Source organism: Siphateles boraxobius, unplaced genomic scaffold (genome assembly GCF_051911475.1).
Source record: "Siphateles boraxobius isolate OS27281-9 unplaced genomic scaffold, OSU_SipBor_1 9, whole genome shotgun sequence".
Lineage (NCBI taxonomy): Eukaryota > Metazoa > Chordata > Actinopteri > Cypriniformes > Leuciscidae > Siphateles > Siphateles boraxobius.
Window position 1 is genome coordinate 6,450,925 of NW_027509219.1, and position 9,928 is coordinate 6,460,852.

The 9,928-nt window shown below is 45.0% G+C and overlaps 1 long non-coding RNA gene across 1 annotated transcript; it reads right to left on the minus strand.

The window, feature by feature from the left end:
* Nucleotides 1-4,967: 4,967 nt before the first annotated feature.
* On the minus strand, nucleotides 4,968-6,139 carry LOC143731987 (uncharacterized). Its single transcript, XR_013201035.1, has 3 exons — nucleotides 6,077-6,139; nucleotides 5,787-5,872; nucleotides 4,968-5,709 (listed from the first exon to the last, which is right to left on the minus strand). It is a non-coding gene; the product is annotated as an uncharacterized LOC143731987 (long non-coding RNA).
* Between the last annotated feature and the right edge of the window lie 3,789 nt (nucleotides 6,140-9,928).

Genomic DNA, 9,928 nt, shown 5'->3' on the forward strand with positions numbered 1-9,928 from the left:
CTTTTGCAAAAAATTTCAGCAAAGGCTGTAAATCCTTTAGTATACCATAAATCTTTCATCTGCATTACCATACTCCCCTTGGACACGTGGTCTAACCCATGTGTCAACTTAGCGTAATGCTGAAAGAAGTGTTTGGGTAAACAAGGAATGCCATCACTCATCCATACACCCCCCTGGAGGCTGCAGCCAGACGACCTCCATTTCTGTTTTTCTGCTCCTGTGGAAAAAGCCTGCATGCTTTCTAAACAAAGAGAAATGTCAGGGTTAGGCACAGATACCAAAGTACACGTAGTTTCTTTTGTCTCCTGCGCTGCCGTGGCCTTCGCTGCCGCGTCGGCTCTCGCGTTTCCTGTGGAAATAAAGCTTTTATCGTTAGAGTGCGCTGCGCATTTACAGACTGCAACCTTGTCTGGCAAAAGAATGGCCTCCAAAAGCTTAGAGACTAGTGAGGCGTTCAATATCGGATGTCCATCCGACTTCAAAAAATTCCTGTGCTTCCAAATTGCTCCGAAATCATGTGTAATCCCGAAAGCATAACGCGAGTCTGTGTAAATCGTCACACATTTGTCTGCCATTAATCTACACAACCAATTCAGCTGCCTGAGCTGAATAAGTTGCCGGCAATTTGCCAGATTTTACAACTTCAAATTCAGTGGTCACCGCGAAACCAACCTTATTCAGGCCTGTTTGTGGATCTTTGGATGCCGATCCATCCACAAAGAGGACATTATCACTATTCTCCAAAGGTGTGTCCAACAGGTCTGGACGTGGAGTACACACCTGCTCCAAAACAGAAAGACAACAGTGATGTTCCTCCCCATCATCTTTTGTTGGCAGAAGTGTGGCAGGATTCAAAGTTGTGCATCTTTTCACAGTTATGTTCGGCATATCGAGCAAAATTGTATGGTATCTCAACCATCTGGCTGAAGATAAGTGTGATGTTTTCTGTTCTTGCAAAATCATGGTAACTGCGTGTGGGACCATCAAAGTCAAATCAGAATACCCCACAAATTTTCTTGAAGCCAGCACAGCCAGCTCAGCAGCTGCCACAGCCCTCAGGCAGAGTGGCAGACCTGCTGCAACTGCATCAAGTTTCGTTGAAAAATATGCCACTGGTCTTAGTCTGTCACCATGGGTTTGAAAGAGCACTGAACTCATAAAGCCGTATTTTTCATCTACCATTTGTGTAAATGGTTTGTCAACTACTGGAAGGCCCAACGCTGGAGCCTGAGCCAGTTGCATTTTCAAAGTTTCAAAAGCTTCCTGTGCTTTTGCTGGCCAATCAATCTTGTCACATGATCTCAGCCCTTTCCCTGCTGTCAGGGCTCTCAAGGGCTTTTCCAACAGTGCATAATTTGGAATAAACGTTCGACAATATCCACACATTCCCAAAAATAATAACAATTGTTTCTTTGTTACCGGTCTTGGTACATCTTTGATCGCTTTAACTCGTTTTTCAGAGAGAGCTTTACTGTTTGGTGTGATCGTGTGACCCAAAAAAGTTATTTTTTGCTTCACAAACTGCAGCTTAGCCAGACTGACCTTGTGCCCCTCCCTTTCCAAATGCTTCAGGAGAGACACACTGTCAGCCACACACACAGCCTCATCTCGTGCACAAATCAACAGATCGTCCACATATTGCAACAGCGCTGTTCCGTTCGACAAAATTAACGGTTCGAGGCTTCGTTTGAGCGCCTCATTATAAATAGTTGGGGACTCAGAAAAACCTTGGCACAAACGGGTGAAAGTATACGGTTTGTTGTCAAAATCAAACGCAAACCAGAACTGACTTTCTTTTGCCACTGGGATGCTAAAAAACGCGTTGGCCAAATCAACCACAGTGAAGTATGTTGCATCTTGCGGAACCTGTGACAAAATCGTGTACGGGTTTGGAACCCGCGGCGCTCTCGCGATAACAGCTTCATTAACTGAAATCAGATCCTGCACAAAACGCCACTGAACCATGTCATTCTGATTAGCTGTTGCCTTTTTTAATGGGAAAATGTGTGTTCGTACTGGAGAATCATGACACGGGATGATGACTTTCTCTTTCAGGAGAGATTCAAAAACTGGCCGGATCCCTCGCAATGCCTCCTTTTTCAGGGGATATTGCGGTTGACACGGCCTGTAATCAGACTTTGGGGTGATTACCACTGGTTCACAATTTTTAATCAATCCAACATCATACTTGTGTTTCGCCCACAATGCTGAAGGTATTTCTGCCAGGATAGGATGAATATCTGTGGCAGAAATAGCTCCGTGATCATGCTTCTCCATTACACTCTGAACAATAGCAGTCACAGCTCTGTGTACATCAACCTCAAAATCACATAGCAGCATGAATGCCCCTACACTGTCACTCTTCTGCACCCCGTCTCCCTTTTCAGCCCAATCTGTGGCTGTCATGCACTGTCTCACAAAAGGGCCCAAATCTGCCCACTGCTGCGCTTTGCCCTTGGTTACTGATAAGTGAGGCGCCGACATTCCTGTTATCAAATACAACTTCATTTGTTTTTCTGACAGGCAAGCTGAAAGCGCACACACATTCTCATTCCAGAACATTTTATCAAACTTCATTTTCTCATCTTCTGTCTCGTTAAACCACGCTTCCTCAAACTGAGGTTCACGCTCAAAGACAACATGTGACGTGCAATGCAATTTGTCAGGCATCATATTTTCTGTGTTACCTGATACTGTTCGATCTTTTGCCATGTTCAAAATCATTTGTGCCCAATTAGAATCTTTTACCTGCCACTCGTATGCCCATTGTGGCTCAAATTTTGCACAACACATATGCTGTTCTTCCTCAATAACAATACCCATCGGGCCCGCAGTGAGTTTCAAATTTAATTCACACATTAGATCTCTTGCCAACAATGGAGCTGGACAGGTTGCAGAGCACAAAAACGCATGTTTCAATGCTTTGCCCCCCTCCGTCTCGCATTGTAACGGCACAGTGAAATTTTCTGAAATTTCATGCCCTGACGCTGACGTGCTTTCAAACACCACATTCGTCAATCTTGGTTTGCATGGCAAGTCATATTATTGTGGACCGGGCTGCTCCCGAGTCCACGAGAAACTCTATCATTGTACCGTCAACTAACAGTGGATATCTCGGTAGTCTTAAAAATCCTGAACCTTTGTACATTCTCAGACATTCAGCAGAAACAGCGTTATTCAAATTTTCATCACTCACACATAAAGGTTTGCTAGCATTTTCTTCGTTGCAAGAAGCATTATGTGCATCAGTGTATGTGTGCATGTTGTGTTTGTGTGTTAAAAAATGTTCACTTCCCTTTTTCGCAGTCGGTTGAATGCCTGTCGCTCGCCCTCCCCTCTCCTGTTCTCCGTTCCTCTGTAGTCAATCCGCCCTCCGTGCCTCCGGACAATCCTTTGCCCAGTGTCCATCGCCCTTGCACACTCTGCACTTCGTGCATCTGAAAAATTCATGTTCGTTGCTTTCGCACAGTCCACATTTCCACTTCCCCTGATACACTTTCTTCTTCTTGTTGGCCCAGTTCTGCCGCGCTGGTGGTGCGCTCTTCGTCGTTCGGCTGCCGGCATGTGGCTGCTCACTTTGTGCCAGCTCGTGGCTCCCAGTTTCACGGCTAGCAGCCGTTTCAGTTCTTGTGTGGTGGGGCTGAACTCTTGACAGAAAGTGACTAGTTCGTTTGAAAATCTGTCAGCTGCATCGTCCGGGTTTGGCAAATGGGCCATTGCTTCTTTCATGTCTGTCACCGTCCACGGTCTATAGACCATCACCGGTCCATCCGGCCCCGCCACCTCAATCATGGGAGCCGTGATGTTAGCTGTTTCATCTCTGACCTGCGATCTTGTGAAGATTTTCTTCGGCTTGGCTCCGCGTTGCTCATCCGTGTTCTCTGTGATTTCTTCCTTCTCGCCCTGGGTCACGTGACTGGACGCTTGTCCTTCTGCTTGCACTTGTTGCATCGCCTGCGCCGTTTGCGTCGCTAGTTGCTGGAATGCCAACGCCATCTGCGCTGTTTGCTGTTGTTGCGCTTCTGCTCGTGCGGCTTCTCTCGCCTCTTGTTCCTCCCGCGCGGCCAGCGCTTCAGCTCTTGCTGCTCGGTCATTTTGCTCTTCTTGCGCTTCACGCGCTGCTTCACGCGCTGCTTGTGCTTGTGCCTCTCTCGCTGCTGCTTGTGCCTCGGGTTGCGGTTCGGCTTGTGCTCGCGGCTGGGTCGGTCTCGATGGAGAACAGTCAAGGTCGGGGTCGAACTTCAGTGCAGTCAATCCGGCTCCTGGGAAGTGTGTTTTGTACTCCGGCGGTGCCGGTCTCACCGCAATTTTATGTGGGGAAACACAAACATACTGTGGGTTAGTCGGTTCTGGTGGTGCAGACACACATACAGGCAGACTTTCACACTTTTCATTTTTCCTTCCTGCTAATTCTTTTTGCAGTTGCCTTCTTTCTCTTTTATCTGCTTCCTCAAGCCAGCAATCGACTGTGTCTTCACATTTTTGCATACCTGTTTAACACACTTGCAGCAGCAAGCTGATTGTTTCTCACTACTCTTTTCCACTGAGTCTCTCACCACTTTCAGCCTCGTGCGGCTCAATGTTCCCCCTTCGGGAAAATCATGATGCTTTATTAATATCTAGCATACATTTCTGACCATAATGTTTTCTCATTTGGTAGTACACCGGTGTATCATATTTCATAATCTTGCTCTTAGATTTCCCCATACTGGCCGCTTTTCTGTTCTCTGTGGATTTCTCTTCAACGCGCGTTTTCTTGATCTGTTAGGCGTCCCCAACAGACCCGATTTTTTCTTTTAACCCAAATCGGTCGGGTTGTACTATTAGTGCCCTCCTAATTATGGTTCACCAAAAAAAATCTTTTCTGGTTCCCCCCAATTAGCCTCAGCACCTAAAAACAATTTGCTCCGTGGTGGAACAACTGATTTTCAGGTTACCTATCTGTATGAAATCTCTTTGTAACATGACCCACAAGGGGTAAATAATCAGGCGCAAGGCGGTTGTGCAGTTTCCATCAATAGGCACATTTTTATTCAAATAATTTAACAGTTAAAGAAAATAAGTCCTTAAAAGCAAATACCCACAAAATAATAAATGAAAACTAGAAACAAAAAACAAAAACAACAACCCACAAATGGCCACAGGTTACCTATATCGTGAAGGCAGTAGTCTTGAAAGTGCTCTCACCACAGCAAAACTCACAGCAATCACACTGCAACCCTAAAGGTAAAAATACAAATAAAGTGACCAACACCACGCGATCCCAGCCACCTCACCACCACCATCCATTCAGTGAGGGTAACCAAGCAACCATCATTGGGTTAAAAATAAATCTACAAAAGGAAAGAAAAACTAATTAACTGTGGGTAATGCCAGTAGGACAAGCAAGTCAGCACCATTAGACCATCACTCTTATTTTACGGTCAAGGGTTTTCCCACTTGATCCAGCATCAGACAAAACAATAAATAAACCAAAGAAAATTCAATCTAAAGTAAACGGTAACCGTGCATCCCTGTAAGGGGAAACACAATTATTACAACAGAGAATTATATACAATATACAAAAATACAAAATAAAACCCAATATAAATTATGCACAGATAGAAAACATTATTACAAGTTCCCTTTAATAAAACAGTACCTCAAACATCCAATATTTCTGACTGACGCTCAGGCAACAATCAGTCAGGCAATAATCCGGCAAAAACACTAAAAACCAAAGAACAATAAAATTATTAAAACACAATCCTAAAAAAAACAATTAGATAAAATAATAAAACTACTACCTCCTAAATGGTATGTAACATATGCTCAGCTCTCCATGACGTTAACATAACTGCTTATCTGCTACAATCCTTCAGAAGGGCTCAATCTGTCGTGACCTGCACAGATAACTCAATCGCAGCAAAAAGAAGTAAGAGCAAACTAATCTCTCTACTTACTAACCTTTGAAGATTTAAATGTAACTGCTTATCTGCTACAATCCTTCAGAAGGGCTCAATCTGTCGTGACATGCACACATAACTCAATCGCAGCAAAAAGAAGTAAGAGCAAACTAATCTCTCTACATACTAACCTTTGAAGATTTAAATGTGCCGCCTCCACAACACACACGACATCCACAACACACGATCAAGGAAGGGAAGTGAGGGAGCAAACAAACCTCACTACTTCCTTATATAGCGCTGGGGCTGATGGGACTTGTAGTGCCCCAGCCCTGTCCCATTACAATCTACCCCCCAGATTAAAAAAATCGACGTCCCGTCGATTACATCAATACTACAACCAGGGGCGGGACATTACGTTCAAACCATTACTGGACAGCCGCATCATAGGGAGAGCAACCTGGTCATTAATCTGGACTTCAGTAATAGGGACTGACCGAGGTAGACGATATGGGTTAGAATGACATCCAGCTGTTGCCCTCTTTGTACGCCTTACTACAGCTTCCTCCTGTTGTTGAGGCTGATGGTTCTCTGCATGATCTACTACTGAAGTACAGAAGTTGGTATTATCTTCCTGTAAAGGTGGAGACGTATTAACTTGGTCCTGGGCAGATACATCCTCAGGCGTTAGAGACAAAACTACCATGCCTTCGTCTCTTAAAGTTTCCTGATGGTCAAATAGATCTAGAAGTCCAGGATCATTTGAGGGAGTAGAAGCAGGACGCAACTCACAACGATGAATGTGTCTAATATTACCACCTCCATCTGCAGGGGCAATAGCATACACAGCTCCATGTCCATCTGGGCACCGGACCACTTTATAGGGGGTTGGATCCCAGGCATCCTGGATCTTATTCCTGCCTTTTATGTTATGGGCTCTCTGATACACAACTTGACCTTCCCTTAATTGTCCATGACGTACCTTAAGGTCGTTTGATCGGGCACGGTGTTCCGTGACACATTGAAGGCGGGCTCGGGCCTTACTAAATATTTGTTCCAAATAATTGTTATGGTCCACCACCCAGTCTACTTCACTCTGGACGTGGTTATCTAATCCCAACAGAAAGTCAACAGGTAAATGGGGCTGTTGTCCAAACATCAGGACGTAAGGGGAATATCCCGTAGACTGGTGATCTGTGGTATTGTAAGCATATACTACCTGAGCAAGATGGTCTGGCCAATGACATTTCTTCTCCGGAGGCAAGGTACGCAGCAAATCATGCATTGTTCTGTTAAAACGTTCGCATTGACCGTTCCCTTGCGGTCGGTAGGGCGTGGTACGAGATTTTGAAATCCCATACAGCCGGCATAATTCTTGAATCAGCCTACTTTCAAAACACCGACCTTGATCCGAATGAATTTGTCGTGGGACCCCGAATAGGTGGAACCAACGTTCCACTAGAACCCGTGCCACTGTTGATGCCGTTTGGTCTCTAGTTGGGATGGCTTGTGTAAACTTTGAAAAAACATCAGTCATCACCAATACATTTTCAAGTCCATTTGATGCAGGTTCGAGCAGCGTGAAATCAATGGCCAGAATATCCAATGGCCTCTCTGCCATCAGGTGCCCCATAAAACTTCGTACTTTTGGTCGTACTACCTTGGCCAGGGTGCAGCGCTGACATTTCTTACACCATTCCTCAATGAATTTGAACATACCAGGCCAGTAACATCGAGATCTCACTAAACTTGCTGTCCGCTCGATTCCTTGGTGACCATGGTCATCATGCAAACCTATAAGGACTCTTTCCCTGAGAACAGCTGGTAACACAACCTGACGAATTTCACGATGTTCCTCTTGGGGACAGAACCTCCGATACAGTATGCCCTCGATCTTGACCAACCTCTCCCACTGTCTCACCAACTCCAGCACTTCTGATGGTTCTGATCCCCTCTCCTGTGCATCTGGTGGCCTTTGACGATCCCAATAGACAAGGAATTGCCCAATAATGGGGTCAGTTGCTTGCAGAACACTAAGATTTTCTCTAGGCTGTTCGGGGAGGGCAGAAATTGTTTCGCTTACGACTACGCGTTGACCATCATGGACATGCTGATAAAGTTCCTTTGGTAAACCAGTGGTTATAACCAATTCAGCTACAGATGCAACATTTTTTCTAGACAAAGCATCAGCATTAACATTAGAACGTCCAGGCTTATACCTAATCTCTAAATCGAAGTCTGCAAGCTGGTTTGCCCATCGTTGTTCCAACGCTCCCAATTTCGCTGTCTGCAAATGACTGAGTGGATTATTGTCTGTAAACACCAGGCATTTCTGACCCAGCAAATACTCTCGAAATTTTTCGGAAACAGCCCATTTAAGAGCCAAAAACTCCAACTTCATTGAGCTGTAATTCTGCATGTTGCGTTCAGATGGTCGCAGACCTCGACTTGCAAACGCGACTGGTCGAAATTTGCCTCCGTGTTCTAGAGATAAGACTGCACCCAAACCTTGATGGCTTGCGTCAACATCCAAGATGAAGGGCTTACTGAAATCAGCATAGGCAAGGACTGGAGCATTTGTTAGAGCCGTTTTAAGCGTCTGAAAAGCATTTTCACATGGGTCAGTCCAATTGGTTCCCAGATTAATCTTTGGTCGTTTACTTTTCTGTCCCCTAATCATTTCTGCCACCAATGTGTTCAAAGGTCCCGCAATATGTGAAAAGTTTTTAACAAACCGCCGATAATAACTAGCGAAGCCAAGGAAGGATCGAAGTTCTTGAAGGCTTTGCGGACGATTCCATTTAGCTACAGCCGAGATCTTTTCTGGGTCTGTACTAACCCCTGTAGAAGAGACCACATGCCCCAAATAACGCACCTCTGGCCGAAAGAAGCAGCATTTACTGAGTTTTATCTTCAAGTTCTGTTGTGTCAGACGATCCAGCACCAGCTCAAGTCGCTGAAGATGTTGCTCAATGGTTGTTGAGAAGACAATCACGTCATCCAAATAGAGCAATAAAGACTGAAAACTTTGATCCCCAAAAATTCGCTCCATTAACCTTTGAAATATGCTTGGGGCATTGCACAACCCAAAAGGCATCCTATTAAATTCAAAGAGACCAAATGGGGTGCAGAAGGCAGTTTTAGCACGGTCATTGTCAGCTACTGGCACCTGGTTATATCCACTAGCCAGATCTAAAGTCGAAAACCACTTAGCTCCAGTCAAGGCATCCAGTGATTCCTCTATCCTTGGTAGGGGATAGGCATCCTTGCGAGTTCTGACATTGAGTTGGCGATAGTCGACACACATCCTCAGAGAGCCATCCTTCTTCTGCACCAATACAATTGGTGAGGCATATGGGCTACAACTCTCCCTAATGCCTTGACTGTCCAACAATTGTCTTATGTGTGCCTTCACTGCCTCAAACTGACTAGGAGGAATTCTACGATATCGCTGGCGTACCGGTGTTTCATCTATTAACGGAATCTGATGCTCTATTAAGTTTGTGCACCCCAGGTCACTATCATGCTTAGCAAAGACGTCAGAGTATCTTGTTAGCAATCTCACAACTTCCTCTTTCTCAGCCTCTGTAAGCCCAGGCAATTTTAAACCTTGGACATCAATGTTTAACATTGATGTAATAGCTTGACACTGAACAGTCAAAGTATTAGGATCACATGGTAGATCTTCCTTAAACACAATGTCTTGATCTGATCTTATGACCACCTCAGCCTCAACCAAACTACCCAGTCTAATTCTTGGTGGCAAATATAAAGGTTCTGTACCAACATTAACTACCGGTACATGCACTACCCCTTGTGTACATTGCAGTAGGGAAGGTGATATTAACACTCCAGCAGGCAGTCCCCCCTCACTGAAATCCTGGGGTTCTAAAAAACAGACTGTACAACTTTTTATGTTTTTAGGGCACAATGCAGGTACTAACCTCATGGTGCCAGCTGGAATCTGCACAGGATGGCAAGACTGCACTTTCACATAACCAATGAATCCAGGAAAAGGGGAACCATCTGCCCGGTGACACTGT